At 46.1% G+C, this 6,554-nt stretch overlaps 1 pseudogene; it reads left to right on the top strand.

Moving 5' to 3' along the window:
• Positions 1-2,062: 2,062 nt before the first annotated feature.
• LOC146882484 (uncharacterized) lies at positions 2,063-4,927 on the top strand (annotated as a pseudogene).
• Positions 4,928-6,554: the final 1,627 nt, after the last annotated feature.

The following is a 6,554-nucleotide window of genomic DNA, read 5'->3' as shown; positions in this document are numbered from 1 at the left end:
GAAAATATACAGAGAGTGAGAGCACGAAAATCTAAAATTTCTATGAGTTGGAGTGAGGTCTGAGAGGCAGAATAGAAAGGAACCAAGGAGGGTTGGTGATCAAAGGTGATTTCTTCAATTTATCAAGGTTGAAAGCTAAGGATCCAGGTTAGGGGAGCTTTCATACGTTAGAATTTTTATAAGTGTATTCGAATTGATGGATATATGTATAATTGTGATTATTGTTCGTTTTTGGTTGAACCTTTGTGATTTCTAGAAAATTTCCAGAAACCACCTGGCGGGCTATTCATAGCCGCCAGGCGGTGCATGTAGTTTTATGAGATTTGAGGTTCCTGGATGAGGAACCGCCTGGCGGCACACTCCCGACCGCCAGGCGATGTGTGAAGTTTTACACTTTTCTGGGTTCGCTGATGAACTGCCTGGCGGTGATGAATTTCCGCCAGGCGATGCGAGTCTGTTGGGCTCGATTTCTGGTGATTTTGGGTGTTGTTGCATTGAGTTGATCGGGGATAAACAAAGGGATAGTGGTTACTGGAAGTTCTAACTTGTTTTTTCTATTGATTTTGAGCGTAATGAAAGGTTTAATCTGATGGAACAGTGAAATTAAGTTGTAGGGTTTGGGAGTTTGGCAGATTGGTAGAACTAAACTGGACAAAGTTTATTTTAATAAAACCACTATGTTGGAATTAGACTAAGCACGGGTTGATGGTACTCGTATTAAGTTCTTGGAGAGGATTGGTTGAGATAGGAAGAAAATGGGGCATCTAGATGGTATGAGGATCGTTTTTGCAGGGGCTGTAAAACTGGGAAATTGCCCTGAAATCTATGTGCCGCCTGGCGGCACAGGCTTTGCCGCCAGGCGCCTTCGAGGCAGTGCTGTTCCTGGGTGTTTGTGTGGGACAGCGAGGAAGTGAGGAAGAGCTTGGAGTCAAGTCGAAGAGTGAATAAAATTAGGAAGGTTAGGGATGGGAAATGAGAATTTTAGCAGTTAGAGGAATGAGATGAGGTGGCAGAAATTGTTGACAGGCCTTGGGTGGTTAGGAGTAGGAAGCTAGAGATGAACTCGGGATAGGGGTTAAGCACGTACATTCCTCGAGTTGAGCTCGGAATGACATCCCTCGAGTTGAGCTCGGGATGGCGAATGAACACGAGGAACCCTTGAGTTGAGTTCGGGTTGGCGAGTGTTGCCGGTGTGAGTGTGCTGGTTGTGGCTAGTACGGATGAGTCCAGTTAGATTGCCCTCCTCAGTTGTTGGCTAATGAGTTTGGTAGTCTTGGGACATTGCGGACTATGTTTGTAATTGGGAACTCCACCTGGCGTTGCGGTGTGTGATCCGTGGCATTGGTTCCCGCACGTGCTCTGTCGGTTGTGGCCGATAGGTTTGGCAGCAAATTACCTTGAGGAAATCACTAGAAGAGGTAGAACACGAATGGTCTGGTTGGGGCCAGACATTAGAGAATTGGTTAAGAGATGGTACTTTGATATTTGTGGAGTTTATATCTGTTAAATTGATTATATGATATCTATGATGATGTATGTTATTTTCATAAGCTTACCCTATCTGCTTGTGTTTGGCGATGATCGTGTACGCGGTACACGTGAGCAGAGGATGTTGATGCAGGTGGAGCCGGTGATGCTTAGTCGCGAGTGGGGGTCCTACTGGGGGAAACTTCTTATATTTACTTTATCTGCTTTTGGAAACTGTTGTAAACCCTGATGGGTGAAACTATAACATTGTTGTTTTGGGTTTATGTAATAGATGTTTATAAACTTTATGCGAACATTTAATAAAGTTTAAATTTTCTCGCATTTTGGGAAACGAGGTTATTCAAAATTGCGATGACTTCATATATTTAATTGTTTTATTTATTTAAACCAGTAATATCCTGACGGGATGTTACATTTGGTATCAGAGCATGGTTTTCAAAATGATTTTTGGGGCTAAGTGGAGTGAGCTCATTGTGTCACGAATTGTGTGACAAATTGATTGTGTGCTTTCATGTTAATTTAATTTTAGATGTAGAATTCTAATTTAAGCTGTGTAATTTAACCAGCTGTAAAAATGTGGCGTGCTCAGGCCATGGCTAACAGGAGGAGGAGGAACACTGCTGGAGCTGACGAGATCGCTCAGGCGATTCATCGCATGGTGGATGCGATGCATCCTATTGCTGCTCAGCCCAGAGTCGTGGTGGCACCGGTACGCCCAGTGACGATGGAGGATTTCATGAGGCATAAGCCCTCAAAGTTTTTTTGGAAAATCCACCCCTGACGAGGCAGTCGCATGGTTGAAAGAGTGCGAGAAGATCTGCAGAGTGATAGACTGCACTAATGCGCAGAAGCTGTCATTTGTCACTTTCCTCTTAGTGGCAGATGCAGAGTACTGGTGGGTCGGCATGCAGCAATTGATGTAGACTCGTGACGAGGAGATCACCTGGACTTCCTTCAGGACCAGATTCCTGGAGAATTATTTTCCAGACTCAGCGAGACATGAGAGGGAAACTGAATTCCTCACTTTCCAGCAGGGGAACCTGATTGTGCAGGCATACACAAATAGGTTTGAGTATCTGGCATGATTCTATTCACCTGCAGTCACTGAGGAGTGGAGGTGCAGGAAGTATGAGGGCAGGCTGAAACATGATCTGCGCCGGTTCATAGTACCACTCCGCATCAGGGAGTTTCCGATCTTGGTGGAGCAGGCCAAGGCGGTGGAGCAGGCCAAGGCGGTGGAGCAGCTAGAGACGAGACCCAGTGGTGGGACTCGACCACAGAGGACCACGACCGACCCCCGTCAGTAGAAGAAACCATACACCAGACCATCATCTTCATCCAGGAAACTGCAGTGTTTTAACTATGGTGGTGAGCACTTGAGGAGGGACTGTCCAAAACCCTCTGGCAGTGCTGGAGGTAGCAGTAGCACTGGCAAGTGCTATGTGTGTGATCAGACAGGACATTATGCCAGACATTGTCCTAATAAGAAACCAGCTAGAGGTGCATCAGTCAGGAAACCAGTGGGAGATAGGCCTCGAGCACCAGGGCGTGTCTTTGCGCTGACGACCATAGAGGCGACTCAATCAGGTAACCTGGTACAGGATACTTGTTTGTTGTTTGGTAACCGTGTGGTAGTGTTGTATGATTCACGAGCTACCCATTCATTCATATCTAATGAATATGTGAGGAGGCTCGGGCTTGTGATACGGGAGCTAGGGTGCGAGTTAATAGTCGCCACACCAGCGTCAGGCAAGGTGTCCACCAGTTCTGTTTGTGTGGGATGCCCTATTGAGGTGGCGGGTCACAGATTCAAGGTGAATCTGATTTGCTTGCCCATGGAGGGTCTGGATGTCATTCTGGGTATGGACTAGTTGTCGAGCAACCATGTGGTGATCGATTGCGGACGACGCAGGGTGGTATTCCCTGAGACAGTAGGGTTGGAACTCATCTCTTCTAATCAGGCTGTGAAGGAGATAAAGGATGGCGCCACATGTTTCATGATAGTGGCTCATGTAGAGAAGTTGAGTACTGCAGAGAGAATCAGCAGGATTCCTATGGTGGAGGAGTACGCAGGCGTCTTTCCAGATGAGAATCCAGAATTGCCACCGAGTCGGGATGTAGATTTCACTATAGATCTCATCCCCAAGGCCGGTCCAGTGTCCATGGCACCTTATCGGATGGCACCAGCAGAGTTATCTGAGTTGAAGAATCATATTGAAGATCTGCTTGGGAAAAAGTTTATACGTCCGAGTGCATCACCTCGGGGTGCGCATGTGTTGCTAGTGAAGAAGAAAGACGGCAGCTCCAGATTGTGTGTCGATTACCGGTAGTTAAATAAGTTAACTATTAAGAACAAGTATCCACTGCCGAGGATTGACGATTTGCTAGACTAGTTGAGGGGAGCTACACTGTTCTCAAAAATTGACTTGAGATATGGGTACCATCAGATCCTAGTCAGGCTGGAGGATGTTCAGAAGATAGCTTTTCGATCGCGCTATGGCCACTACGAGTATGTAGTGATGCCATTTAGGGTGACTAATGCGCCGGCCATATTCATGGATTATATGAACCGGATCTTTCGGCCATATTTGGATCAGTTTGTAGTGGTGTTTATTGATGACATCTTGATCTATTTCGAGAGCCGAGAAGAACATACAGAACATCTGAGAGTGGTTTTGGGGATTCTCAGAGAGCATCAGCTGTATGGGAAACTGTCGAAATACGAGTTCTGGTTGGAAGAGGTGCAGTTCCTGAGTCATGTGATTTCAGCCCAAGGAATAGCAGTAGATTCGGCCAAAATCGATACAGTGGTGAAGTGGGAGAGGCCACAAACAGTCACTGAGGTGCGGAGTTTTCTGGTCTTAGCTGGGTATTACAGGCGTTTTGTGGAGGGCTTCTCCAAGATGGTAAGCCCATTGACACACTTACCAGGAAGGATCAGCCTTTCTCCTGGACTGATGAATGTGAGGCTTGCTTCGAGGATATGAAGAGGAGGTTGACTACTGCACTAGTGTTGGCGATTCCTGATACGACTAAAATGTTTAAGGTTCCTTGTGACGCCTCTTATCAATGATTGGGATGTGTGCTGATGCAGGATAAACGACCTGTGGCCTATGCATCGAGACAGTTGAAGGTGCATGAGAAGAATTACCCGACTCATGATTTGGAGTTGGCTGCAGTGGTTTTTGCCCTCAAGACCTGGCGACATTACTTGTATGGGGCTCAGTTCTAAGTATTCAGCGACCATAAAAGTCTGAGATATTTGTTTGATCAGAAAGAGCTGAATATGAGGCAGAGGCGCTGGATGGAGTACTTGAAAGACTACGACTTTGAGCTTTTGTACCATCCTGGTAAAGCCAATGTCGTTGCCGATGCTCTGAGTCGGAAGAGAGTTCATGTGGCAGCTATAATGATTAGGGAGCTGGAGTTGCTAGAATAGTTAAGGGATATGAACCTGGGGTTGGATATGGGTGAAGGTCAGATACGGTGCAGTATGCTGAGGATCACCAACGAGTTTCTAGATGAGGTTCGGGTGGAGCAAGGTAATGATCAGGAACTACAGCAGATCATTAGTGAGTTGGGGACTAAGAAGAGGAAGGACTTCAGAATGGGTAGGGACGATATTCTACTGTTCAGAGAGAGGGTGTGTATTCCCGGTAGTAGAGTTTTGAGGAAGATGCTTTTAGATGAAGGGCATAAGAGCCGTCTTAGCATACACCCAAGTATGACTAAGATGTATAAAGATTTGAAAGCTACTTTCTGGTGGACAGGTATGAAGACCGATGTAGCTGATTATGTCGCTTCCTGCTTGGTGTGTCAGAAAGCGAAGATTGAGCATTAGAGGCCGGGTGGTATGTTGGAGCCTCTGGATATTCCTCAATGGAAATGGGACAGTATTTCCATGGACTTCGTCACCCATTTACCGAGATCAGTGCGAGGACACGACTCCATATGGGTAATTGTAGACCGGTTAACGAAGTGTGCACACTTCTTGCCCATAAATCAGAAGATGTCCTTAGATAAGTTGGCAGAATTGTATGTCAGGGAGGTGGTTCGACTACATGGTGTGCCTGCCAGTATTGTATCTGATAGAGACCCAAGGTTCACATCGAGGTTTTGGCAGTCTTTGCAGAAGGCCTTGGGTACTCAGCTGAGAATGAGTTCGGCGTACCACCCTCAGACCGATGGACAGTCTGAGAGGACTATACAGTCATTGGAGGATCTGCTGAAGACTTCTGTGTTAGATCATCTGGGCACCTTGAGTGATATGCTGCCATTGGTGGAATTCACGTATAATAATAGTTATCACTCCAGCATCAGGATGGCACCTTATGAGGCATTGTACGGTAGGAGATGCCGAACACCCTTGTGCTGGCAGCAGGACGAAGAGTCGATAGTGCTTGGTCTAGAATTTTTGCAGCAGACCACTGAGAAGGTGAAGATGATACAGGATCGCATGAAGGCCACTCAGAGTCGGCAGAAATCCTATGCAGATAAGAGGAGGAGGCCGCTTGAGTTTCAGGTAGGTGATCATGTATTTCTCCGTGTAACCCCCACAGCAGGCATTGGGAGAGCTCTTAGATCGAGGAAGTTGACTCCTTGATTCATCGGCCCATACCAGATCACGAAGCGAATCGGACCGGCTGCATATGAGGTTGCTTTGCCACCACACTTGGCAAACTTACATAACGTTTTCCATGTGGCGCAGCTGAGAAAATACATAGCGGATCCTACGCACATTCTGGAGGAGGATGATGTACAGATACGAGAGGACTTGATCGTTGGTGCTGGACTAGTGAGAATCTTTGATTATTAAGTAAAGCAGCTCAGAGGGAAGGAGATCAGAACGGTGAAGGTGCTATGGGATGAGGCAACTCAGGAAATGACATGGAAGATGGAAGATGCCATGAGGCGGTCTTATCCTCATCTGTTCTCTGGTAAGTTCTCTTTTTCAAAGACGAAAAATTTTAAAGGTGGGAGTAATGTACGACCCGTGAAATTTAATTAATTAAATAAATAAATAATTAATAAATGTGTGTAGGAGAATTAATTATGACATTAATTAT

The sequence above is a fragment of the Vigna unguiculata genome, chromosome 10 (assembly GCF_037176805.1).
Source record: "Vigna unguiculata cultivar grain cowpea cultivar isolate G323 ecotype 2 chromosome 10, ASM3717680v1, whole genome shotgun sequence".
Taxonomy (NCBI): domain Eukaryota; kingdom Viridiplantae; phylum Streptophyta; class Magnoliopsida; order Fabales; family Fabaceae; genus Vigna; species Vigna unguiculata.
The sequence above is the reverse complement of the archived record's forward strand: the minus strand, read 5'-3'. Positions and strand labels throughout refer to the sequence as shown.